This window comes from Pholcus phalangioides, unplaced genomic scaffold (assembly GCF_987345545.1).
Source record: "Pholcus phalangioides strain wild (caught in Gottingen) unplaced genomic scaffold, Ppha-v1.0 ptg000012l_1, whole genome shotgun sequence".
NCBI lineage: Eukaryota > Metazoa > Arthropoda > Arachnida > Araneae > Pholcidae > Pholcus > Pholcus phalangioides.
Window position 1 is genome coordinate 21,915,222 of NW_028301605.1, and position 27,986 is coordinate 21,943,207.

Here is a 27,986-nt window from a genome sequence, read left to right on the forward strand (position 1 = left end):
TCGTTTGATGTTTTCGAACCTTTGCTGTCGATACAACCCAATTTTCGACACCGCAATTATTTTTCTTGAAATACATTTTATATCACCACTGAAGTACAGTAAAACCCATCTTAACAGGCACCCCTGAGATGCGGTCACCCAATTTCACGACAGAATAATCATTTCTTTTTTGTATAATAAATGTATGCATTTCACACTCCTAATTAACGGCCACCCCTCTTTTACGGGCGAATTTGTTTTTGTCCCGACGGTGCCCGCAAAAGAGAGGTTCTTCTGCACTTCATTTCCCGCCAAGATTTATTTATACGCCAAAAATGAAAATTTTACAGGAAATTTTTAGGTGAAAATCGTCAATATCCCTTGTTTATGTGTTTATTCAATTTCTCGTATTTTCTCTCACTTAAATACGGCCAACCTGATCACAATAAAACAATTTCATGTTAAGTATTTGATTGTATATATCTGATGATATTTTACACACAGTAAAACCCTTCTTAGCGGACACCCCGTCAGATGCAGTCACCCCTCAGATGCAGTGCCCTCTTTTGCGGCCAAATAATAATTTCACTTTGTATAATTGAAGTATGTATTCCAAACCCTTGATTAACAGTCACCCTTCTTTTACGGACGAGTTTTTTGGTCCGCAAAAGAGAGGTTTTACTGTACTAAACGCGTCTTGAAAACGTTGACATTGTTTTATAACAAAAATATATTAATGGACATTTCAAAAAAAAATTCCATGTTTTTCCCTGTACAGATCATTTTTTCCCCATTATTTCTCCACTTGCGGTCTGGTGACATAATTAAAGAATTTCGCGGACCAGCTGAAATTAGAGAAATAAATTGCCTACCTTCAAATAATAAGCATTTCTAATAATATGCGGACTAGCAGAAAATAAATCTGTTCAATAATTTGCGGATCAACTAATTTACGGACCAGCAAAAGATAAATAAATATGAAAAATATTTTGCGGACCGGCAAAAGGTAAATAAAAAGTAATAATAATTTGCAGACTAGATGACGGCAAAGAACAAAAATAATAATAAATTTAGGGACAAGTAAGTCTATTTTCAAAATCTGGCATTATGTAGCTGCTAAAAAGATTGGGTGAAATTTTTTGCGGACCGGCCTAAAGTTCTCACGTACCGTCACTGATCCACGAAGCAGCGGTTAAACAGCACTGACTAAGACCGGGATTACACTATAGAGTTTGATAAAAGACCTTTTATAAAACTTGAAAAATTCAACCTATAAAGCGCGTCGGTTACATTCGAGAAAATACAAACCGGTGATCCTATTGGTTGATTTCTTCCAAGTTTTATCAAAGAGCTTTTACAGAAATTTATAGTGAAATCCCGGCCTTGGACGATGTTCACTCATTCACTCTACGTTTCAAAGTATTCTTTACTATCATTTTCCAAGAATTCCCCCACACACACACACAAAACATTGGCTTCCAGTAAAATACAGAATCTCCATCTGGTCATCCTTCAGGGAAAAGCCGTTGCCATTTGAGACATAAATACACCTAAAATGCCTCATATTGTTTATCGAGCTAAAAAGAATTCATACAGATGTTATATAGTACATGGAACGAGATGACAGCATTTGAAAGAAAAAAAAAACCCAACAAGATGTACAAAGAAAACGGGAGAGAGAGAGAGAGGAAGGATCAACTTTCATCAGAATCCAGTTTCCTATCGTGTTCCCATTTATGGAAGTTTGCTTTCCCTCAGAGGACGTTGAAATTTCAGAATGATTTTCTGTCTTTATCCCGAGGACCCGGGGGCGCCGTAAAATGTTTGATGATGAGGACCAGTGACTGGGAGAAAGAGTATGGACGATGATGGGTCGGAGGAAAATCACTGCGATAAGTCGACCCGTGTTAAAGTGAAAGTACTCCAATGTACACCAAACACACTCAAAGTAAATAAGAACAATGAGAGAAAGTGGGGAGAAAGAGATGGAGAGGAAAAGTGCAAAATCTCGTTTTTCGATGGCAAAAATGGTCTCTTTCCCTCGATAACTGTTTTCATACCACTTCTAAGAAGAGAAATCCCCTCGTGAGAGTATTTTAAAACGCGAAGAGCACTCTTCTTAGTTACTGTGAAAGTGATTTTCCAAAGAAGCTATTCGACTTCAAAATATAGAATTACGTCTCTTTCCTGTCATTTTTCAATACTTCTCTCATTCAATTTAGCATTCGACGAAATTACATTACATGAATTGAGGGAGGAAAAAAATATCGCGATAGTTTTAAATTATGGATTTTGACGTGTTTTTTTGAAGCGATTTCGATTCATAAAAGATTATTGATAGGCTTTTATGAATAATTATGTCGATTCATTTTAGGAGTTTCTGTATACAAAAGCCATTGGCACATCAATTATGTACAGCGATATATATTACCATATACAAAGTGATTCTACCCTGTATATCGAATAGTTACTATAGTTTTTAATTATATATTGAATTGGTTATTATATATTTTATGGTAGTTATTATAGAATAATCGATATTCTGCTTGCCGCATTTTACTAGCGAACCGTTGATCGCGTACTTCACATTAGAAGTATTCAATTTGATCATTTGATCATTTTTGTCGCACCACGGTCATTTTCTGCAAACTAGGGCTGACCTACCCTCCGGGACCTACAATTTATTGCGATCCCGAACGGCAGGCTTGTATTTTCATACTGATCGAGAGGTTGGTGCGCTAACCCTTCGATGATGGGGGGGACTACCTACGGTAGCAATTTTTTCTGCGGTCATGTCGCCGTTCCTGTTGTGTATCCCTGTGTCGGGAAAGCTTTCTGACAAGGACAAACCGGGTATCGAACTCGCGACACCTCTAAACGTCCTTTGGTATTTTAGGCGAGTATCTTATCGACCTGGGCTACCGCGCTCGAAGAAGCATTCGAATAACGTATAAAAGTTCATGTGGCACGTACAGAGTTTTTTTGCAGCGATTAACTACCATTATTAATAATGGTTAATTAGCTGATAATAAAATATAGAGATTTTTTTCCTCCGAAAGTTTGAAGAAAAAATGGCATTGTGGCCGCGATATGGTTTGTTTCTGGTGTAAATCAATATAGAGATAATCACTAGAGTGAGAGCTTTGGTAGCTCCCTACTGTCGCACGCTACGGGGCATCCCCGTCTTACAACATTCGCGGTTAGGGGGATGACCCCCCCCCCCCGAACCCCTCCGTGTCCTAAACAGCGAAAGAATTGGTAAAAGCGTTATTGATGTAAAACGATCACTTAACTATCAATGAATTAATATTATTTCTTCTAAGTGTCAGGAAGTTGATGGTTAATTGATGAATCAGTTAATTGTTAAATTATATTTAGAGACCGCATTACCAACCATTGTTCAAATTATCGGTGGCGCCCCCTATTAGCCAAGAATACAACTAATTCCGAATAATAACTAATTCCGAAACCGGCGTTTTCAAAATTCCAGGCCTTTCCCTTTTTTAACCGAATTACTTTTTTTTTTCATCTTTCTATTTGCCACTGTTTCTTAATTGAGTCATTCCAAAGTTTGGCAGTTCTTTGTGAAACACTATGTATATACTCTGAGGGAAAATACAAGTTGAGGGAAAATACAATAATGCTATTCCTCATGCTCATTCATGCGTTTTTAATTTATACGTAGTCCGAAGCACCGTTTATGCCTAGTATCACATGTAAAGCAACCAATATTAAAACCGCATTCACGTGCAAATTGAACGTACTCTTGAATAGAAGGGGAATATCTCTGAGTTGGCTTTGAAGACTTACGAACCAGAAATAGGCTTTGTAACATACTCATTTGAAACTTCATAACTTTAATTACCTGCCATATATCACGCCATCTATCCATTATTTACGGAACGCAATAAATTAAGCATTCTTAAATCTACGCATGTGAACTTGTTGCGTATCATCAGCTCTTTGTAATGCAGTTCACTCCTAATAAGTAAATAGATTCCAGTGCCGCCTTGTGTTTGAAATTAATAACTCATAGCTGTTCATACCTCGGACTTTCAAGCCTCTTGTCATTGTATTCTTAAACTTTGTTTCATAATATGGAGAGAAAATTAGCTTTAATGAAATACTCTTGTCCGACTCCGAATGATAGAAACGTCCTAGCGCTGTTCCTTTCTTCCCTCGGCTCGTTTTGTATAGAAGCAAGCAGCTTGATATTATGATGGATGCTAGGCTATGTAAGAGGTATCATTCCGAGTAGAATTTTCATTAAGAATGCGTGTTTCAGTGATAAGCTAATTAGAAGAGATAAGGCGCAAGCTCTGTGATGAGGAGGAGAGAAGTTGGTGGAAAGGGTTCGCTGGTACCTCATGGAAACTGCTGGGGGATCTTATGACAAAAGAAGGCGACTCGTGATCGATTAAAGACATTGTTAATTACTTCGTGAGATGCTCTTCGCGACTACATAGTTCACGGGAGTCTTTGCAGAGTCTTACATCTCTTTCACCCTGTCTCCGCCAAAGTCTTCTTAGATAGGTCGAAAGCCTTCTTGTGTGTGTCTTTCACATACTTTAAAGCGGAGATTCATACTCGAATATAATCAGTAAACGTGGGTAGAGCGCGAGAAGAAAAGGAGGGTGATTCTTCATCTCGTAAACTCCCGACGCAAGGTCTTTTAAAACAAATATTTTTGCTTGCCATCTGGCGTCGTTCTCAGCATTTTGATAACACGAGTCTCTTGTAATGATTTCGTGGGAGAATGGTATGAAGGGGGGAATCGAGAAATAAGATCGTGATATTTAAGGATTCCGGGAAACTGAACGGAGGGATGAGTAGTATAATGAGTAACTAGTATGGGTGTGAGATGCATACACACACATTTCTGATACAATCGGAAGCGAAATACATGGGAAATATCGAATTTTATTAGAATTTCGTTTGTCTGGAATGTTACCAACATTAATGTTGGTGAAATGTTTGATGGAATTTCGGTTATGGTTATCGGAAATACATCGAGATCAGAGCGTGCAGGGATTTTGCTGCCAAATGTCAAATTACCCTATATTTGTTTCGGTAATTTAAAAAAAAAATTGTAGATGCAAAACGACTCCACTCTAGGCATTAATATTAATTAAATCAAATTTTATGGAGTTGTATAGTGTAAAACCAAGTTCACACAACAGCAAAGTTACTCATAATTTAATTATGAAATATATAAGTTGCATATCGTAATGCAGACACTACGTGTCGCTCCGTGTGCTCCTTCAACCCATAAATAATCGGTTTCCATCCACAAGTAGAATAATCCGCATGAACTGTTATTGTCCCTCATCATCAAGAGCGGGATAACCTGTGAATTTGTATTGTCCTTTATCACCAAGAGCGGAATAATACGAAAAATGTTTATTGACCTTTCTCAAAAAAAAAAAAAAAAACCGAAAGTGCTATAGATCGCTCAAGCCAACGGCCGATTTGCTCCAAATGTGAAGAAACAGTCGCCCAGCTTCTAGAAGGCTTTGTGCCAAGTTTGCAAAAAAAATAGTAACTTAGCTTTCCATATGAGCGCCAAACACGTTCGATCAAACCAACTGATTATTCAGCACCAGAAGCAATTATTCAGCTTTCAGACAAGAGCAGAAGCAGTTTCTTAGTTTTCATACTGCGCTAGAAACAGTTACTCAGTTTTCGTATGGCACCAGAAGCAGTTATTAGGGTTATATATGACAAATAATCCAGCTTTCATAAGGTATGAGAAGAAATTATTAATCGTCCAAACGGTGCCAGAAGCAGTGATCCTGTTTTTACACGGCACCAAAAGCGGTTATTAAGCTCTTAAACGGCACCCCAACAGCACTTATAGGGTGGTATTCACCGACTGGGTTTAAACTACACAATTGAATAAGTGACCGACACGAAATGGTTACAAACCTGAATTTAACTTATCCGTGTCGATCTCCTATCCAAAAATTGTGACTACAGTTTAAAGCCTTCGTTGAATACCGCCATTACTAATCTGTATATATAGGGTGCCCTGTAAGTGCTAGCACAGCCTTTACCTCATCAACCGTCCGTCGTGGAGGTATGATTCCAATTTAAAAAAAAAAAAATTCTCAAAAGGCGTTCAAAAATTACCCTGTACCAGTTTTGAGAGTAAAAATACAGTGTGTAACAAAATAATAAAAAAAAAAAATTCTATACGGTCCCCCTGTGCTCTAACTTCCAGTTAAAACGTTGTTTCCCTGTCTCTCCCGATGCCAACCAAAAAATCCCATGTTTCTAATAGCAATATTCACAGAGATATTCAAATTCGAAAAACTGAGGACAGTGGCGAAAAACAGCTCTAAATGCGGAAAAACCGGTTTTTTTTTCCCGACTTCACGCATTTTCCCCCGATAATCGATTACCCCCCCCCCCCATAACTCGAAAACGGTTCGAGATAGGATAGGGTTGGTGGGAGTGTTTCATGATCCAATTGCGCTCGTCTATCACCCTCTTTCGTTTGGCAGAATAATTCGGATTTACCCTGTATATATAAGCATATACGTATAATCACGAAATTTCTTTAATCTTCAGATACATAATTTCTTAAAAAATCAAAAAAGTATATAAAGATGTCACTTCTTTACAAGATTTTTGAGGGGAAAAAACAGAATATTCGAGAAAATATATAAATATTCATGAAATTTCCCAAGAACAAAGAAATATTGTTTTATATAAAATTCTAATGGCCATCATCTGCAGTGCCGTAGTTAGCCATTCCTGTGCCCTATGCAAAAATTCGAATTTACGCCTTTGGTTTGGTTTCGAACGAACAAATCTGCTAGACACATAACAGGTAGAACACAGGAGCATTATGCCAGCTCAGAATCACATTTCATAATGTTTCAAGATACAACTTGCGATCCTAATCCACAACCATTTCACCGTTTTAAACGGGTATATGTGGGCCTGCTGCCTCTGCTGTTGCTGGATTTGTAACTCTCCCTGTCGCGGTGGTCATGTGGAACACATGCTGCTGTAATAAACGATTTGGAGGCATTCTGTTCGTTATTCGCGTATCTTTTCTTCGACTTGTGTACGTCAGTGCCATCTATCGGCTGTTTGAGTTTCCCCCTCCTCCCCCCCCCGTCACAGAAAAATTTCCGTGGCCTAGCGATGCTAACCCTGCAAACCGTTTTTTATTTCGGTTATTTTTTCGATTTTTATGAATTTTTAAAGTTTCTACGGATTTCTTGCCCACCCTGCATTTATACAGAATGTTAATTGTTTCAATCAAAAAATATTTCAATTCACAAAAAATACGTTCAATAAAACCGAAACAATATAGAAAAAATTATCAGATATATCCATAAATAAGGTAAAATAAATCGTAAAACATTGACTTCAATTAAAATAAAATCAAAAAAATTAATTTTGAATATGTGATTTTCTCCAGTTAAAACACTTTTCCCGATTTTTTCACTTAAAAAAGGAAACCTGTATAAATATACATAATCAAAAAATTTCTTTTTAGATACATAATTTCTTCTAAAAACACGAGTATATAAAGGTAGTACTTCTTTATATATATATGTGAAGTATATACATATACGAGATTTTTGTTTCTGTATTTTAAAAATGTGAAGAAAAAATATGAATATGTTTTCAGAAATATTCAAGAAATTTTCCAGAATTCTAGAAATCTTATATAAATGCCCATTTATTTTATTTATTTATTTATTTTTGTCTTTTTGTTTTGTTTTGTTTAGTTTCGAACGAGCAAATGAGCTAGACACATATTAGCTCGAACAATTCAGCAGTCTGTCGTGGCATGGCGTGTCATTCTTAATATTTTCAGTAACGATATAGTAAACTATAGTAACGATATAATAAAAATAATATCAAACATTTTAAAAAAAATCTACCAATTAAATGATTATCTTCGTGGAAATTTTGTTAATATTTATACAGAATGTTAATTATTTTACGCTCAATTAATTCACAAAAAACACACATTTGATCCATTAAAAACAAAACAATACAAAAACCATCAGATATATCCATAAATGAGGAATTCAAAAGAAAAAACAGAAATGCATTGACACTATCATTAAGATTCACACGCACTCACAAGCGCACGCACACACACACACACACATATATATCCATACATAAAAACAATTAATTAATTCAAATTTAAAGTTAGCTTCTTATCTAATTTCAATTCTAATATTAGTATTAAAATTCTAAAAAATTAATTTTTTTGGACAACTTTCTACAATTAAAGAAACGTGTAACAATGCAAATGATTTTCTTAACGCTTTCTCTGACTTCTCAAATATCTTTAGTGACAACGGATATATTCATCTTCCTTTATGGGTTTCCACACTTTTTGGAACTTTCCATTTAACTTTTAATTTTGTGACACCCTAATGAAGTTGAATTTGAGGTATGATTTTTGTAACTTTTCTAATTTCTTTTCATAAACTACTTTGGAACACACACACACTTGTATGGTGGTGTCAATTTTATTTTATTACCAAAGCTTTTTTCGTGTATGTCTAGTGGTTTTCAATTTTGATATTTGTATTTTCTCAAGTTTACTTTTTCTTCCTCATGTATGTTTTGGACTTCTAAAGCTTGTTCCTGCAAAAATGTAGTACGAGAGTACGACCTCCTTGTTGTTCCTTATATTTCCCTCTTTTTGTTCTTATATTTATTTGTATGATTTCCAGATATGTGTATACAGCTGCCTTGGGCGCTATACTCTGACTTCGGAAAAAATAAAATTTTATTTTGAGTTTTTCTTGGTATGTTTTTTCTGCTTTGAATTTTTAATTTCAGTATTTTTTATATAATGTATCGCACTACTATATACATACAATCAAGAAATTTCTCTTTTATCTTCAGATACACAATTTCTTCTAAAAAAGAAACAAAAAAAAGTAATAAAGATGTCACTTCTTTACGAGACTTTTGTTTCTATGTTCTAAACATACGAAAAAAATGAATATTTCTTCCGAAATATTCATGAAATTTTCCAGAAATCTAGAAATATTTTTTTTTACTGTATTTATAAAATGGCTAATGGCCATCATCTACATACTTTGCATCTAAATATGGCAGTTTATTCACTCAAAAAAAAAAATCTAAAGAATATTATTACAATTTTTTGTTACCTTGTTTCTATCCATAATGTTTGTCTTCTTAATAAAGAAATTTCTCGTCATAAATGTCCATTTATTTTAGTTTATTCATTTATTTTTTTTTGTTTAGTTTCGAACGAACAAATGGGCTAGACACGTAATAGCTAGAACACTCGAGCATTATGTCAGCTCAGCATGGCGTTTCATTTCTTGCCGTGTCTCTCCCTGTTTCACTAAGTGGTTATGGCGGGTGATGCCAAGGGGGATTTATCCCAATTTACATTTGAATAATGTATTAGAATGGAGAAGGTTAAATGAGTCGGAGGACTTCTATTCTGTGACAGATACATTAGGAGGAAAGATGTTCCGTTGTCTTTGTCTCTTTGTACATTTCACACACGCCATGATGTGTTTCATGTCTTCCCGTATCCCTAAAAAAAAATTACATTAATGTCTTTCGAAAATTTTGAAAATATAATGAAATTTAAACTTCGAGTCGTTCTAAATGAGAATGAATTAAATCTGATTTGGAAAGTAATGGTGGATGGAGGAATTTCATTGCAATTACATTAAAACGTCCTTATGCGTTTTTTTTCATTTTTATGCCCATTTATTTCTTGATACGCGGCATTAATGATTCAGATTCTATTTTTAATTTTTGGTCCGGCATCTTCAACCCGTTGCTCGCGAGCACCACGGTGCTCTCTGAAGCACCCAGAGTGTTCGATGCTCGTGTCCGATTTCGAGATCGCGAGCACTTGATTAATGTTGTACAAACTGCATTCAAGAACTGAAATCATGCTGATTTTTCATGCATTCAAGTGCCAAACTTGCCGCGTAAGGGTGCTGTTCTTTTCATGATGGATACTGGCAGTGCTCGTGACTAGGAAAAGGTTGAAGACGTCTGATGTGAATAGACAGTGCTGGTTAACCCTGCGGTGCTCGCGTGGCGTCCAAGAGAGGCCAGTCACATTTTTTTTATTCACTGTTTTTACACGGATTGACTGACTGACTTTTGTTGTGATCTACCTTCCTATTAACTAGGTACCAATGTCTAGAAATCATCAACATTGCGTCAGTTTCATTTCAGTGCAAGTGGGAAGAGGTTGTTTATATTGCTTATAAATGTGCACTGTGTGTGCTGGAGTCTAGCAAACGCCACGCGATGTGATTCGATTCTGAAGGTAAATATTATTATAGAATTTATTTCATCTAGTATTTTTGAAAAAAGTTTTGGCAACAGCTGTTCTTTTAATAGTTATTTTTCTTGCTTTCAGATCCAACATGACTTCACAGAGAACTTGATTTTTCAACTTGTACTTGCGTATGTTGGATAAAGTAAAGAATGCGTCATACTGTAAACTGAAGTTTTGTGATTTGTATTTACAATTAGAAACCGCAAATATATATACAGCGTGGGCAAAAAGCCGTGTGTAGAAACTTTAAAAATTCATAAAAACCGGAAAAATAACCGAAATAAAAAACGGTTTGCAGGGTTAACATCGCTAGGTCACGGGGATTTTTTCAAGACAGAAAAAAACCTTAAAACCGCCGATAGGTGACGCTGACGTATGCAAGTCAAAGAAAAGATGCGCAAATAACAAACAGAATTCCACCAAATCGTTTATTACAGCAGTATGTGTTTCACACGACCATCACCACAGGGGATAACACATTCCAGGCGAGTCACAAATCCAGCAACGGCAGAGTGCAGCAGAGCTACATACACGGTTTACAACGCTGAACTGGTGTGGATTAGGAGTGCAAGTTCTTATAAACGTCTCATTTGCATATTTCCACGGAATTCGCTCGCACCAGCGCCTCCTATCGGCCTTTTTTGTGTTTTTCCCTTTAAAAAAAATTCCCGTGGCTTAGCGATGCTAATCCTGCAAAGCAATTTTTATTTCGGTTTTTTTCCGGTTTTTATTCATTTTTAAAGTTTCTACGGACTTCTTGCCCACTCTGTATTTTTTAAGCCCGAAATATACTGAGAAATTGAATTTTCGGGAATCGAACCCCGGGTCCCCTTGCACTTGCACCTATCATTTTTTTTTTGCCCGTTCTCAAATTCTTTTTCCTATTAAAGCTGGCCCGCAAGTAGAAAAATGTTAAAGAAAACTGTAATAGACTACATATGTGGCTTCAAAAGCTCCGGGCTCCGTAGAACGAGGCAAGTAACTTCAAGATTTTTTCGAACGAGGGCATTATTTCGGAGCTACCCCCTGATAACGGATACTATGTCAAGGATTTCTTGGGACATGAAACTGATTTTATAGGAATGAAGGTTTCCAGAAACGTTGTTCTATATTATTTCAAAAGAACCAATTCAACATACAATCAAAAAACATTATTTTCATGAAACGATATTTATTGATAAATATACCTAAACATATTCAAATATTCACTCAAACTAAACACTCCACATTCAAAATATTCGCATTTATTAAACGGAGAATTTACTAAAATCACACCCCTCTGAACGTTATGGAAGTGCTGTGCATATATTTATCTTCCCGCTTACGTAAAGTATCGCTGCCGTATATGACACATGATCAGAAAAACATTGTATCTGATAACATGAGGGGGGTACCCGAAACACGTGACTTACATACTAAATGCTACGGGATACGCAAAGCCGTTTAGCTAGAAAATTCCAGCATCATGCTCTCTAGTTAATTGAACACGCATGAGTAATTAATATTTACCGAGCACCTGACGTGAAATAAGACATGGTAACACATTATTCGATGTGGAATTTCCCACGCTTCGGGACGCATGTGTTTAACGCACCCCTCCCTCCACTCTTTCGAACCCCTTTGAATGGTTAGGCAATGAATTGCTTTGCGAATGTGTGTACGTATACGTCCATGTCTTTTCCTTTCGGAGGAGCGAAAGCACACGTAGACAACTTTGTCTCACTGTTGCCTCTCTTTTCACGTGTCATCAACTCTACACAAGCATCTTACTCTATTAACTAAATGTGTTCATCCGTGCGGGTGAGGGGGCGGGGGGGTTTCCTCACCATCACCGTCACCATCACCGGATAGGGACTGTTATCGGAGAGCGCGAGAGAGAGAGTAAAGTGAATGCATCGCGAATTTCTTGGAAGACACTGGTGACTATTTTCCTCGCTGGGCAATGATCAAGGCGATACTCCATCACTGTCTAAATTACATTAACATAATCACTTTCGCAGATTAAATGCCCGTAAGCGGAATGACGTGCGTTGGAGTTTTGGTTGAAGTCTTAGGGGAAATCTCCCGTTTTATGTATGTATGGATTACAGAGAAGGTGTCACACAGGGTTTCATTACGGGAAGAAAGAAACACAGTTTCACGTCAAAGTTTTTCATTTACGGTGACATATTTTTTATAGCTTTGAGCGTTTTTAAACAACTTTTATGTGAATGTTGTAGGAAAAATCAATATGGCTATCAGAAGATCCTTGTATATCTCAGTACATATCATTTTCGCTAGAAAATTTTCCTACTTGATCGGGGTTGTTTTGCAATCAGCTCCGTGTCATTAAAAGGGATACAAGAAATATTGGTCTGATGAAAGGATAAAAGGTGGAAAAGGTTGAAGTCTGGAAAAGGTGTATAACTGGATATTTTTCTAAGGCCGGGATTACACTATAAAAGTTTTGTAAAAGCTCTTTGATAAAACTTTAACAATTAAACCAATAAGATCAAATGTAACCGATGCGCTTATTGGTTGAATTTTTCAAGTTTTATAAAAGATCTTTTATCAAACTTTTACAGTGTAATCCCGGCCTAAAGCAAACAGCCAGATTAGACTTCGAAACGAAATCACTCGGCGCGCCAAAATCATTCTTTCGTTGAAAGATGAGGAACCATGCGTTCCCTCCAGGGGCGTAGCCAGAAATTTCGTTCGGGGGGGGGGGCACTTTCATTTCGTGGGGTGGAGGGGGAGATAATAGAACAATAGATTTGGCCATCGTCTTCCCCTTTTTGGTAATTTTCTCACACTTCGGGGAGGGGGAAGGACCAGGCCCCCAAGTCCCCCCTTGGTCCCCTCCCCCTTTATTAAGGAACTCAAAATGACCTAGCTCATCCAATATAACAAGCAGCCAATCAAGTTCCACCACGTGGTCGAATAAATTGTTCCGCATCACAGCAGTAATGCAGATTCAGCTGAACCACCAGTGAACCATGGTCTCCGAGGAGGTAGTTTTTCATCTTACCTGCCGTTACCTGTATCGATGATATTCACTGCAGTAGTGGGCGAAATTCTACTGATGAAGTGCGTCGCTAACGACGTAATAGCCCGAAAAAACTGAATATCCTTATAGACTCCGCCGTGAAAACATATCTTCTCATAACATATTGATTGAGAACGAAAATACGATCTTGGACAACGGTTGCAGATCCTCAGTCTTTTGTTTTTTTTGTTTTAAATTGTTAAGTTCTTGACTCAGAATGTGAGAACCAAAACGCCAATCCAATCAGATTGATACGAACTATGGAAAATGAAGTCTCACGATATTCGCGCAGAATGTAAAAAATCAAACACCATACAGCTGTTTCAAGGCTATTCATTCATCAATCAATCATCATTCATCAATCAATCATCATTCATCAATCAATCATCATCCATCAATCAATCATCATCCATCAATCAATCATCATTCATTCATCAATGAATGTTTCAAGGCTAATATAGCCCCTTCATCAGAGGAAATAGCATGTTATAGTATATTGCAGGCCGCTCGCTGAAATAAAAGCACGTGGTTGGATCGGAAGCAGACGGGTGATAGTGATGCGCGATGATATATTTTATCTATGATATGATATCTATCTCGCGATGATCTGTATTTCTCTAATATTAGCGTTCAATACTTTAACTCCCCCTTTCCTACTTCATCACCGATAAATCCATCTAATAATCATAATTTTTGCAACACCATCACTGTCTCTTCCTCTGACATGATCACCACTATCACGCGTCTGCTTTCGATCCGATCACGTGCTTTTGCTTCAGCTAGCGGCTATTACAGACCACGTGCACTTACCAAGGTGCTGTAATAGCCTTGAAACAGCTTTCTGGCGTTTAATTTTTGTATTTCAAGTAAACATCATTGGACTTCATTTTTCTGCACTCTTCTCAAAAACTATATAAAACAATATCCATTGAAAAAATTATGATGTCTGAAAAGAAAGACAATTCGTAGACTGAAAAGAAAAATGCACCAATGAGACGAAAGTTGTAAAGATGATCAAAAAGACTCCCTCAATTCATTATTCCGATAAATTTGCCTTAAAGCTTCAGAATTGCTTCACGGGATTAGTCAGTATAAAGAATCTTGATACATCGTCGGTTCAATGTCGATTTTCTACAACACCTTCGTTCATTGTAACTGCTAGAAAGCAAGAATTTCAGAAGAAAATGAATGAGAACAAAAGATGTAAGAAAATATCTTCACTTTATCACTTCGTTATACATTTACCGTCATAAAGACAGGCTGTGGCCAAAGCAGTTTAAGATAATTAATCTTTAACACTTTTATTGCGGCTAATTTATATCTGGGCAGGTTATTTGGGCTCAATACTTAATTTTCTCCTCTCTGCCACTCCTTCATCGACACACTCCGCCCAACAATCGTAATCGTTTCATCATCTCTCATTGCTATTTCTTCTTCTCCAATCATCATCACAATCGGCTTTCGATCCGACCACGTGCATTCATTTCAGCGAGCTGCCTGCGCTATAGCAGACTATTCCCATTGGCGAAGAAACACCTATTTGTTGTTTAATTTCGAGCAAATATCATTGGACTTCATCTTTCTACACTGTTCTCACAATGTATTTCTTCCATATCGAGTAGTTATATTCCGATTCTGAACTCATATTCATTGAGTAATAACTGCGCCACCTACGGAGAAGGATAATTCACGGGCTAAAAAACACCAATAAGAACAAAGTTGATAAAGGTGATCAAAAAAGGATCCCTTAGGGTCAATTATTCCGATAAATTTGCTTTAAAGCTCCTGAATTGCTCCACGGGATTAATCAGTGTGAAAAATCTTGAAGTATATCGCCTATATAATACCATGTTCGTTATAGTAGAAAAAAATACCTATGTTGTTTTCAAAAAATAAATAAATTGTTTTTGTTTTTCTCGTAAGGAGGCCCTGAACGATCAGATGTCGATTTTTTACGACGCCTTCGTTCACTGTAACTGCTAGAAAGCAAGAGTTTCAGAAGAAAATAAACGAAAACAACACGCAAAAAAAAAAAAAAAAAAAAAGATGTAAGAAAATATCTTCACTTTATCGCTTCGTTATACCGTTGCCGTTATAAAGGAAGGTTGCGGCCGATTTATGCCTGAGCTGCAGTGTGATCGGTTTTTACGAGCTGAATTTTACAGCCTGCATGGTCGTTGCTTCCAGAGACCTTAGAGGTTGCCTTGTTTGTCTCAAAGTCTTTGATCCCCTCTCTCTCTCTCTTCCCCCCGCCATCCTTTTCTTACAGTCACTCGCCATCTTGATATCGGGAATGAAGAGGACGCACTTTTCCATAAAATACACAGGAAACCGGACGTAAGAAGCCTTTAAAATACTTCCCATAAAAAAACGTATAGTGTTTGTTTTGAATCTTTTCTTTCCTGTGCAATCACTTGTGCGCAACTTTATGTATGTAATAATGTTCATCTTTATGCCTAAAAACTCTTGTGCTCGTATAAATGTTGGCTTGTGCATGTGGGGATAGATGATGGGATAGGATTCTAAAGTCGTTTTGTCTGTCGTTTTAATATTCGTTTTTTGTACGAAGACAAGCTCAGAAATTTGCCGGAGAAAGCCTCAAATGCGTTTTTATGGCAGGTTTATTTATATCTCTTTTATGAATTGTAATTTATAATTATTATCCAGCGAGAATAAATACAGAATAATAAAGCACAGGTAAAAAAAAAAAATGTTATACCTATTATGCTGATCAAGGAAGGATTTTATTCCGATGTCTGGTATATCGTTGAAAAATAATGTATGAGCACGTTATGAATTAGAATTATTTTATGTATTTAGTATACGGTTTCATAATCGTTCATCATTTCATCTCTCATTTTGTTGTTTTTACTGTAATCACATTTTTGATTCTTTTATTGTGTTGATGGAATCACTTCTTATCATTTTATTGTTTTACTCTAATCATTTAGCAACACTTTATTGTTTTAGTCTAATCATTTTAATCATATGCGGTGGTACTGACAGCAGTGGCATGTCAATACCACCGCATAGATAAGAAGACCACGTGATGTATCTTATATTCTTGCTGTCTATACAGGAGGTGAAAAAAATATCATTCTATCTGTAGATATGTAGGTGTGGCACGACCTCTTGTTTTGACATCGTTATTTACCTTGAAATATTGTTTCCTATCTCTCTTCTTTTTTGGAATCGTCCAAAACTGAACACAGGACAAACCGGTCTTAATAATTTTCTCTGCCTTAAGTATTATTGGACTTTAAAAAAAAAAAAAACAACGAATACGCCAAATGAAGAAACTGCTGCAATCAAAAATTACAAAATTTTGTTGGCAATATTTATGTTATATAAAACAATTATTTTTTATACTATTAACATTTCCTATACACAAGTAGCTAACTCTAGATGTATATTTCAGAAAAGTAATTCAAAATAAAAGGGCGAAAGAAAGATAAATTTATCTAGTTTGTCTTTTTCCCCATTTATATGTTTCCATAATGTAAAAAAAAAACACCACAAAATTCGTTTACAACGAGAAGTTATCTTTAACGTAAATTTTTCCTCTGATTGTGCACTTGTTTTGACGGACTTTTACTGTAATTACCACCACAGCAAAATCAAAAACTTACGCACAAACTCACGAAATAACCGGAATTCAATGAATGATTGCTAAAAATTTCAAAGCTACTTTATTTCTGCAACGGAAAAAAAGAAATATTGTTCTTTGTACTAACCACGCATATGTAACTTCAGCACCCCAGTAAATGCAACATTACCGTTACATCCGCAGACGAACAAAAAAATGAATAAATAAATACACCGACAAGAACGTTCTAACGCGTTCATTCTGATCATTCCAATCTTCCGAAAATATTGCGAATTCCCAAGTCATGAAAATCCCTGGTAAGGCTGTCAGAGTAAGTGCCGTTTATGCGCATACAGACACATTTATTCTTCAGGAATATTTGTCTGGTGTTTGTTTTTGAACCCTCCGACAACTTCCATATAATGCAGGAGGGGAAGAGGACAGGGAAGGACATTTATGGGCCTCTGTCCTCTCTCTCTCTCTCCGTCCGGGACCAAGGAATAAAAGTGCGAAAGGAACACTTTCCTCAAGTCATCTGAAGCAAAGTTATTTGTGCATCCGCTCCGAGGTTTACTCAAGTTTCTCCTCTTATATATTACTTTTTTTTTTTTTTACACTCTTTTCTCGTTTTGCTACCTTGTTTTTATTCTAGCTTATTTTTTGTTTTTTTACTTCTTTTCTTACTTCTATATTTTCCGTAGGATTTAATGTTTACGGCGTAAAAGAAAAATATCCGCTTTCCTGTCCCTTGTTTGCCTTTCGTTGCTTACTCTCCGGATTTGCCACATTCATCGAGGTCGAGGCAAAAGTGAGAAGTCGGAGAACTTTCCTAGTAATTTATAAGTTCGAGTTTCCTCTTGTCACGTGATATATCAAGGGTAAGAAGCGTGAGGAATGCCGAGAAATATTTTCCGAGTCTTAAGTATATGTGCATCAACATAAAGTTTGCTGTTTTTTTTTTTGCTATTTTTCTCTCTCGTATCTTCAAAATTTTCATTCGCACACAGGGCGCTAATAAGTCTAGACACTGATGCATATATTTGTGTGTGAGCCGTTATGATACATTATCGCATATTTCTACAAAGTAGGTGAATTTATTTTTCTCACTGAAATGTAATTTTCTAGCTATATAACCGGGCATTAATCGGGTTAAATAAAGACGCTGCGTGATATAAATTTTAATTACTTTATATGTATGTAAAGCATTATACAGGGATGTGCGCAAATAACTCCTCAAACTTCAAATTACTTTCGAACCATTGATTTTAAAGAGAGGTATACTTACTACTAGAAAAAGATTCCAAATAGCGTGTAGTACTCAGATATGTCATTCAAGGGGCTGTTCAGTTATTGAAATAAAAAATAACTTTTTATACAGTCCCCGTGTACCCACAAAATCCAATTAGAAAGATGTTGCCAACAAAAAAAATTCCGCGTTTTTAAGTTCAATATTCACTGGGAGAAACGAAAAACGGGGGGAAGTTGGGGAAAAATATTTAAAACACCTTTAAGCCTCGTTTACATGTGAAAGATTTGGGATTTCTTTGGTGATTATTACCTGCGTGACAAATATTTTTCCTCATGGGGAAAAAAAGAGGGACGAAGATCGGTAAAAAGAGTCCCATCTTTATTGCGGAATAATGGTGGGTGGGTGACTCCGACCTCCTCTCCGATAATCCTTTGTGCCGCGGAAACTACTGTAAGCTCCTTCGCCAGCCATCTTGAACCAACCACTTCCGTTCAACCCACGTAACCAGTGACGACTTCCGGAAAGAAGAGGGGGAATACCGGCTCATACTAAACGGGTTGTAGCGAAGATTCCTGCTACGGGTAACTTCAAACTACGGATAACGCGCAAAAGCGAAAGAGCCTAGGCGTGCTCGGTTCTATACTATACTATATTATACTACGACTAACTTCCCGGGATATTTTATTGCACATGTGTAAACGGGGTTTTATACACCTCTAAACGTGGAAAACCGTTTTACCCGCATTGCCGCTGTTTTTTTTCCTTCCCAAATTTTCTTCGTTTTTCGAACATTTCAGTGAATATTGCACTTAGAAACGCAGAATTATTTGCTGGCATCAGGAGAGACAGGGTAACAATTTTCTAATTTTTGTAGCACACGGGGGACACTGTATAAAAAGGTAAATTTTTATACTTTGATAACTGTGTAACCCTGTGATATATGAATGGAATACAGTCGAATCCCGTTATACCGAACTCCAAGAGACCGTACAAATCACTTCGTTGTAACAAAATTTCGTTATAAAGGAGTTTCAGGTTATTTAAAAATGTCCGTACGTAAACTTATCTTGACGATTATAGAAAATTGTTCGTTAAAACGAGATTTTCGCTATAACGGTATTCGTTAAAATGGGATTCGACTGTATCTGAGTATTAAACGTTATGTGGAAACTTTTTCTAATTGAAAGTATTTCTAGGATCTACGATTCACCAGTAAAATCTCTTACCCCTGTTTGTTATACAAATACAACGCCACAACAGGCAAATTTCCCAACGAGGTGGCTGACTTAAGAACATCATGGATCCCGAGCCATTTTTTGGAGGCCCTACCTACTACTGCTATATCACACATGCACCCCCCTCCCCCGCGGAACCCCCAACGAATCGGTACATGCGGGAATGTGCGTGTGTGCGTGTACGTGTAGTGAAACCTGACGTTTCTCTGTAATGCTTGTTATGTGTAGTGCTGCCATCTGCCACCAGTTTTTCTAACTATAAGTGAAGTGTTATGATTGAATGATTTATCGTTGTAGGACTGCTGCTCTCTGTGGCGAGACTTTTTAACGGGGAGATCGGCTCGCATTTGCGCCTTGAAGTTGGGAACCACAGAAAACCAACTTCAGCCGACCACCACTGTGGGGTTCGAACCCGGATCCTCGCATCGCGAGTCCGTCACTATAACCACTCGACCACCACAGCGGCACAATTCATCACTGCCCGGACTCGAACCCCGGTCTCTCGCTTGCCGGACGAGCGTTCTACCATCTAAGCTATGGAAGCAGATCAACCTGATTGTCAATAATCTAAATCTAAAATTAACGACCAACGGCTGACAGGAATCGTTTCATGAGATCGTGCACAATACTATCTCAAATCACTTCGCATTTCAATGTTGGGGCCTGAACAAGTGTCAGCATGCGGTACATCCGTCGCTCCTTCATACGGGCATTGGAGCCGAAGGCCCACTGCAGTAATTTTGATGGCGTACACGTTCATCTACGTAATTTCTAACGACATGTAGTGCTGCCATCTTCAATTAATTTTTCTAACTATGAGTGAGGTGTTATGATTGAATTATTGTACTGTTTTTTGGGCCTGTTGCTCTTTGTTGCGAGACTTTTTTAACGGTACCATTCAATGAGTTCTACTACTAAACCGTACATGCACCTCGTCCACATTCCTCTGCGGAACATCTGATAAATTGATACGTGTTGGAACGTGTGTGCACGTGTTGTGTGAACCTAACTTAAAATTTTGTTTCTGGGTAATGCTTTATATGTATAGTACTGCTATCAATTTTTCTTACTATGTGTGAAGTGTAATGATTGAATAATGGTATCGTTTGTAGACCTGTTGCTTTCTGTGGTCACTCGATGACTACAAGTCACAAAACTATGCACCTCGCCTGGGCACGCCAGCGCTTCCATGGAACTGTTGACGACTGGAAACCACGTTGCCTGGTGTGCAGTGCGTAAACATGCTTTCTAATCACTCCCACATATTCATATCCTACATGCATACCGACGGGCTTGGACAATTCCTACGGGACAATGCCACACCTCACACGTCGGAAGTCACTACCGAGTTCCTCCAGGAACACTGTTCTGGCTTCAGCATCATCCGTAGGCCACATAAATCCCCCAGACATGAATATTACTGAGGACGTATGGAATGGCTCGCAACGCTCTGTACAAAACCCACCTCGCACGTTATGGAATCGTGGACTCATCGCCCAGCCCCTCATCCGGGCAATGGCTAAAATTGACAATGGTCGATAGAGCCTGGGCGGTGCACGGAATGAAATGAAATGAAATGAATCGTGGACTGCCCTGAGGGAATCACGGCGTGAATTGCCTTCAGGGTACCTTCGCACACCACTAGGGTCCATCCCACATCTCGGTGCAGTAGTTCCGACTCCGCGACCGAAAAATCTACACGATTCTGTAAGCGGGTGTGCGCTAGTTTTTCTCGCACTTCAGTGTATTTTGACAAACCACGCATTTCAATAAAACACGTATCAGACGGATAGCAAAGCAAACAAAACGGTGACTAAATGAATCCAAAATAAAGGATCCCCCCCGCCGAATCATTTCCTTGGACATACGTGATGGTTTAAACTGCACATAAAGACTACCTTTTCTTTACCCATAGTATTTGCTCTTTGTTTTTTTAAATACCTTTCCTGTTCCTTTGACCGTTAACCAAAACTAAATATTCCAAAGATTTACATTCAGTCCAAGAAAGAAATATTCTAGAAATTTTAACTTTTCGCTTGAAAATACAATTCAAAGGACAAAGAAAACTACGAATTCCGTGGAGTGGAAAAGGACAGTCGGGAAGAGAGAAAGCATTGCCAAGGCTCCGTATACAGAAGAAGCAAATTGGCTTCAATGCTACGTGTATTTGCACAACGGGTGGTTTTGACCGAGGATGTGAGGTAGATAGAAGTCTCATAATTTTATTAGATCCCGATTTTTTTTTTTCCTTTTTCGTCCCGGTTCCTATTTTATTTTCCTCCCGTTTCCAGTAGAAGCAACGGGAGATCAGGAAGAGAGAAAAAAATAAATAAAGTAGAAACCACGAGACAAACTCCAGAAGCTTCTCTGGTTAAAAAAGAGGAGAGGGGAGGAGGGAAGCGAATATTTGTACTTTTCTTCCCCCCCCCCTCATTCAATGTACGGTTTTCCCGGTTTCCCTATCCTGTTGTTGACTTTTGTTTTATCGTCGTTGTATGCTGAAATCAATGGCTGTGTGTCTACTTTTGATGCCAGTAAATACAACTCGCTGAAAAGTTTGGAGGAAAACTTGGTATGCTTGTTGTAGCGAGGCTTTCTTGCTATATTCTTATATACTTTTTTTTGTTCGGTTTATTCTCGTCGATTTTATTTTGAGATAGCTTACTGGTTATGGCAGGAATTTATGAACATTTTATGTAGTTAATTTTCACTGCATTTCCTACTTTGCTTAGAATATTTCACCGTAGCAAGTACAGGAATAAAAAAAGGTCATCGTAAATTTCTTTGAAAATTACAGGAAATGGAAATTTTTAGACGTAGTAGCAGGCCCGTCAATTAAACGCCCCCCCCCCCCCGGCTTTTGAAAATACACTAAAAATGGTATATATATATATACATACATTGAGTGCATGTGCTTTGCCCTCCCCCCCGGATAATGTTGAAATGACGGCCCTGCGTAGCAGTCATCGAGTGTCCGTGTTAAAAAGTTTCGCCGCAAAGAGCAACAGGCCCACAACAACAAAATTTTATTCAATCACTAAACTCCAGTCACAGATAGAAAAATTGATGGCAGATGGCAGCCCACCTTCGTACACCACCGTCGCCGCAATGGTGGTCGGCTGAAATTGGTTTTCTGATTCCCAACTTCGAGGGACAAATGTGAGCCCATCTCCCCGTTAAAAAGTCTCGCCGCAGAGAGCACCAGGCCTACAACGGTATACAATTCAATCATTACACTTCATGCATGATTAGAAAAATTGATAGCCGATGGCAGCGCTACACATAGCAAACATTACACAGAAACAAACTTCACGGAAGGGGTTCACTACATACACATTCCAACATGTACCAGTTCGTTAGAAGTTCCACAGAGGAATATAGACGAGTTGCATGACTGGTTAAGTAGTAGTAGCACTATACATAACAAGCATTACACGAGGTGAACTACGAAAAGAAAAGTCATCTTGCCTCCGTCGAAAACCGAAACCAGCCCCACTTGCTAAGGGGCCATTCAAGTATTACGTAAGCAGATTTTCTGTCATTTTTGACCCCCCCCCCCTTGTCAGCAAAAGTCCGCAAAACACTGACCCCCCCCCCCCGCCTGCAAAGTTTCGTCATCAGCTTAGAATATTTCATGTCTTCAAAAACGGGTAGTTGATGTCGTTAGCAAACCCTCAAACCCCTCTCCCCCCCTTGTCATCAAAAGTCAGCAAATCGGATACCCCCCCCACACCTCGATGCTGACGTAATACTTGAATGACCCCCTAACCGTGAAAGTACGGTACCATATCACACCAATGAAAACACGACCCTGCTTACCTCATTTCACGCACTGCCGTGAGACGCTGAAGTACATTATATAGAGGCATTAGTAGCCTCCCTTAACTCCAGCAAATGGCCCCCAGGTTTCTTGCTGCAATGTCCAATGGTCCGATCAACTGCAAAAAGATGCCAACCATGATAAAAAAAACCGCAAAATTACGTGATAGTTAAATAGTTAAGAGTTCTTTTAATCACACATCAAGGCTCGTATTATAATTTATTTATGGGAATTATCTAGACCGCTTGATTTTTCTTGTGTATTTGAAATGATATAACACTCTCCACGAGTGTTGTTGTACACTTGAGACACTCAATAATAAATTCCCAGATGCATCCATCCTTCGGGAACGCTTCGATGCCGCCTTGTGATGTGAAGCGTGGCGTGTACGATCCTTCATGTAAATATAATGGGAAATTCAATCCAACCGCAGCTAAATAATAGAATAAATCTGCAGTAAATAAAACTGACTCTCATCGTGAGAATAATCTAAGGAAATCAAAAATAAACTCATAATGACAAATGGCTGGTAACGATGACAAATAAAAGGAAATGGATTGATGAAAGATGAAGACAGCCGGTCTGCTGATAACATTGTACAACAATGAAATTGTGTCCGACATGGAAAATATACTGTTCAGAATGATTTCGACCCGCTGAGCACGATTATCACCATGAAAAAGTTTTTTTTTGGAGATGAGATATATATAAACTGAAGAGCCAAAAAAAAAACTGGTACAGGCATGCGTATGCAAATAAAGAGATATGGAACCAATCAGAGTACGGCGCTGCGGTCGGAAACGCCTATATAACACAACAAGTGTCTGGTACAGTTTTTAGATCGGTTACTGCTGCTAAAATGGCAGGTTATCGAGATTTAAGTGAGTTTGAACGTGGTGTTATAATCGGCACACGAGAGATGGAACGTAGCATCTCCGAGGTAGCGATGAAATTTGGATTTTCACGTACGACCATTTCACGAGTGTACCGTGAATATCGGGAATCCGGTAAAAAATTAAATCTACGACATCGCTGCGGCCGGAAAAAGATCATGCAAGAACGGGACCAACGACGACTGACGAGAATCATTAAACGTGACAGACGTGCAACCCTTCCGCAAATTGCTGCAGATTTCAGTGCTGGGCCATCAACAAGTGTCAGCGTGCGAACCATTCAACGAAACATCATCGATATGGGCTTTCGGAGCCGAAGGCCCACTCGTGTACCCTTGATGACTGCACGACACAAAGCTTTACACCTCGCCTGGGCCCGACAACACCGACATTGGGTTGTTGAGGACTGGAAACACGTTACCTGGTCTGACAAGTCTCGGTTCCAATTGCTTCGAGCTGATGGACGTGTACGGGTATGGAGACAACCTCATGAATCCATGGACCCTACATGTCAACAGGGGAACGTTCAGGACGTGACCCCACACGTCCAGAATTGCTACAAAGTGGCTCCAGGAACACTCTTCTGACTTTAGAAACTTCCGCTGGCCACCAAAATCCCCAGACATGAACATTATTGAACATATCTGTGATGCCTGCAACGTGATGTTCAGAAGAGATCTCCATCCCCTCTTAAATAAATCCCTACGTCCATAAATCCCTACGGATTATGTACAGCCCTGCAGGATTCATGGTGTCAATTACCTCCAGCACTACTTCAGACATTAGTCGAGTCCATGCCACGTCGTGTTGCGGAACTTCTGCGGGCTCGCGGGGGCCCTACACGATATTAGGCAGGTGTAACAGTTTTTTTTGGCTCTTCAGCGTATATATACCATGTTGAAAATGAATGAACTAAGTGCTGTAATATATATTTGTGTTTCTATGAATTTTGGTTGTGTTTTCATGTGTTGTGTTTATATGTGATGTGTTTATGTTTTTGGTTGTGTTCGTATCTATTTTTTTTTGTTGTGTTTTACGTATATTAATATTTTGCCTCTATGTATTTGTGAGGTTTTTATACATTTATGTTGTTTTTGCATATTTATTATATTTTAGATTGTGTTCCAATGCATTTGTGTTGTACTACAACATATGCAATAAATGTGTAATAACAAAAAAAAAAAACTCTGAAACCAATCTTACTTTCCTATTGTCAGATTCGTATTCAGCTCACCGAATTACATAGTAATTGACCGTTTTTATTCAGAACTCAGGATAATTTTCAAAATTTTTTCTCAAGTGTTGTAGTGTGTCTTATTGATGTTCAAAGCTCAATAAGCGACGGATAACTTAGAAGAGCGTGTTGAAGACAAAATCAAAACAAAACAGTCCAAAGTAAAACGAAACTAAAAGTGAAACAGTCCAAAGAACAGCAAAACTAGAAACACACTTTATAACAAGAATATTACGAAACACCTGATTAAGTACACAACCTCAAAGTTCTAAATTCTCAGAATATCTATGATCTCCATGGTTATAATATGTCTAAATTTTCTCATAACAACTTTCTTCAATATTGCAGGAAATTTTCACATTTCATATTTAATTTACGATTTCTTTTTAAGAACATGAATCCACACAAAATTTCGAATATCTATCTATATCTCAAAGGAAAATATGAGCTCAGGAGACAGCCTTCGGAAAACTGTCTCGGAGTAACTCCAGAGTCATCCCGAGTTTAATATCCGCGGTGGCACCGCGAGAGCGGAAGAAGCGATTTTAAACTAATTCCCTTGTAATATTGTTCTAAGGTTTTATCGACAGTTTTCGGAGCTTGGGAAAAGAAATGCTTATCAATGAATAAGCCGCATTCCTCGTAAAGGTAAGTTATTTCGGAGAGTCATTATCCGAAACCCCCCTTCGCGGAACGCCATAGTTATTTACTGGTGTTGTCAGAAAGAAGGTTTATGAGAAGTTCTCTGTGCCGTTTCTGCTAAATGAAAGCAATTACTTCTTAGTTGCCGTATCCCTCCCTTGCCTCTTTTCGTTTCCCCCCACAAAGTATCTTGAGATATTTTTCTGTCCTATATTTCGTGATCTCTGAACATAGGTTTCGGGAATCGTGAATTATTGGTTATTATATATGGAGAACTTATCGAAATCCTCTTGATGAAGAGAGTAAGTTGAATTATCTCTCATTCAGGATCATGCATAATGATCGGCTATCGCTTACTTATGAACACAAACAAGTGCGCTGTTTTTCCTTCAGGGTTATGTCTAATGAAATTGTGTGTCTTCAGAAGATAGTGAAATTAGTAAATGACCCTAAACCTTGCTTGCTCCTGTGGCATAACGCAGTACGAGCCATTGCTCTGAGCCATTAAGTTCCCAAATGTTTTCGATTGTTATTTTAATCAATTTCAAACTCTAGAAATCTTGAACGTATTTTCAGAAAGTAAAAATGAATAAAGTAGTTTATTTTATTATTTGAAAATGCTAATATTGAAGTCTGAAGATCTTCCTCCAACCGTACCAATCTTGTGTGTCTGCGGCAGTTAATTTAACCTTTTCAGCGGCAAAAACTGCTTACGGCACAACTACCTGGAACTATCCCTAACTACAAGAAACTAGTGTTCCCGAGTAGAAACATTTGAAAGACGGCGCAACAATATTTCACGATCCGTTAATTAATTTCCTTGAAAATACCAAACACTTCAATCGTATCTTCACGGCGTTTATCTTGTTCCAAAGAAAACATATTCAATGAAAATAGTCTTTCTTCATAGCTCAAGCCTTCCATACCCTAACCTTACGGCATACTCCAGTCCAGGACGAACTAAGCCTCGGCAAAGCAGAAGAATGACTTTAGGAGAACACGAGAAGACCTTTTTATGAAAAAAGGAGTGTTCTATTTGCTTTTTTACCACCGCGGAACAATGTTCAGAAAATCTATGCTGCTGTTCAGTGAAAAGACCCAAATCAGTGAGAGTAATTGCATCGGGGATAATTTTACCATTCCGCTCCTAAATGGAACGCGGCTTGTTGACACCAAAATGAACGACCATGCAACTTGTCCAAGCTGAAAGTCATGCTCCATTAATTTGCGCAAGCTGCAATCAAATTCAAGTTGATCTGGAACAACTCTGTTTCGCTTTGATTCCTGACTACACCTATTAATTTAACGTCATCCGCGAATTTTCGAATGTTCCCAACAATACCCCAATCGAGTTTATCGATGGGTTATGGGACCAAGGACAATATCTCAAAGGACTCCAATTCGGATACCTGTCCGATCAGAAAATTCCCTGCTCAAAATAACCCGATGTGACCTATCCTACTACTGCGATTCTATCCAATTCATCAAGCTGTCCGACCCACCCAATCCCAATCTCATTTAAACGTTTCAGGAGTTTAACATGTTGAACCCCCTCGAATCAGTTTTGAAAGTAATTCGATATATTGTGTTCGGCGTAACATTTGATGCGCTACTAGCCCACTCCGTATAAATCACGAACGAGATATCTCGTCAAAGCCTCCGAGGGCGTTAATAACACATCAAATGTTACAAAAGATATCGAATTCCATTTTCACATCTGCAGACCCACTACATTTTCTCACATTAAATTTTATTAACCTGAAAATAAACTTGAAGAGATGACCGTCTTCAGAGCAACTAAAATTTTAAACTACATATATATATATATATATATATATATATATATATATATATATATATATATATATATATATATAAATGTAGTAGAATCCAGGCTATAATGCCTATTGTGGTGGAAGGGCTGGCCAGATAACAGAAAAGCCGGATAGGCCGGAGTTTTATAAATGCTCACTTCCTAACTTCCTACACCACATCATACCATCAA

General features: G+C 38.0%; 1 protein-coding gene across 2 annotated transcripts in view; it reads right to left on the minus strand.

Moving 5' to 3' along the window:
• Window positions 1-27,986, minus strand: part of LOC149079865 (protein turtle-like) — a 669,110-nt gene that overhangs the window by 623,597 nt on the left and 17,527 nt on the right. The gene's annotated exons all lie outside the window — the stretch shown is intronic.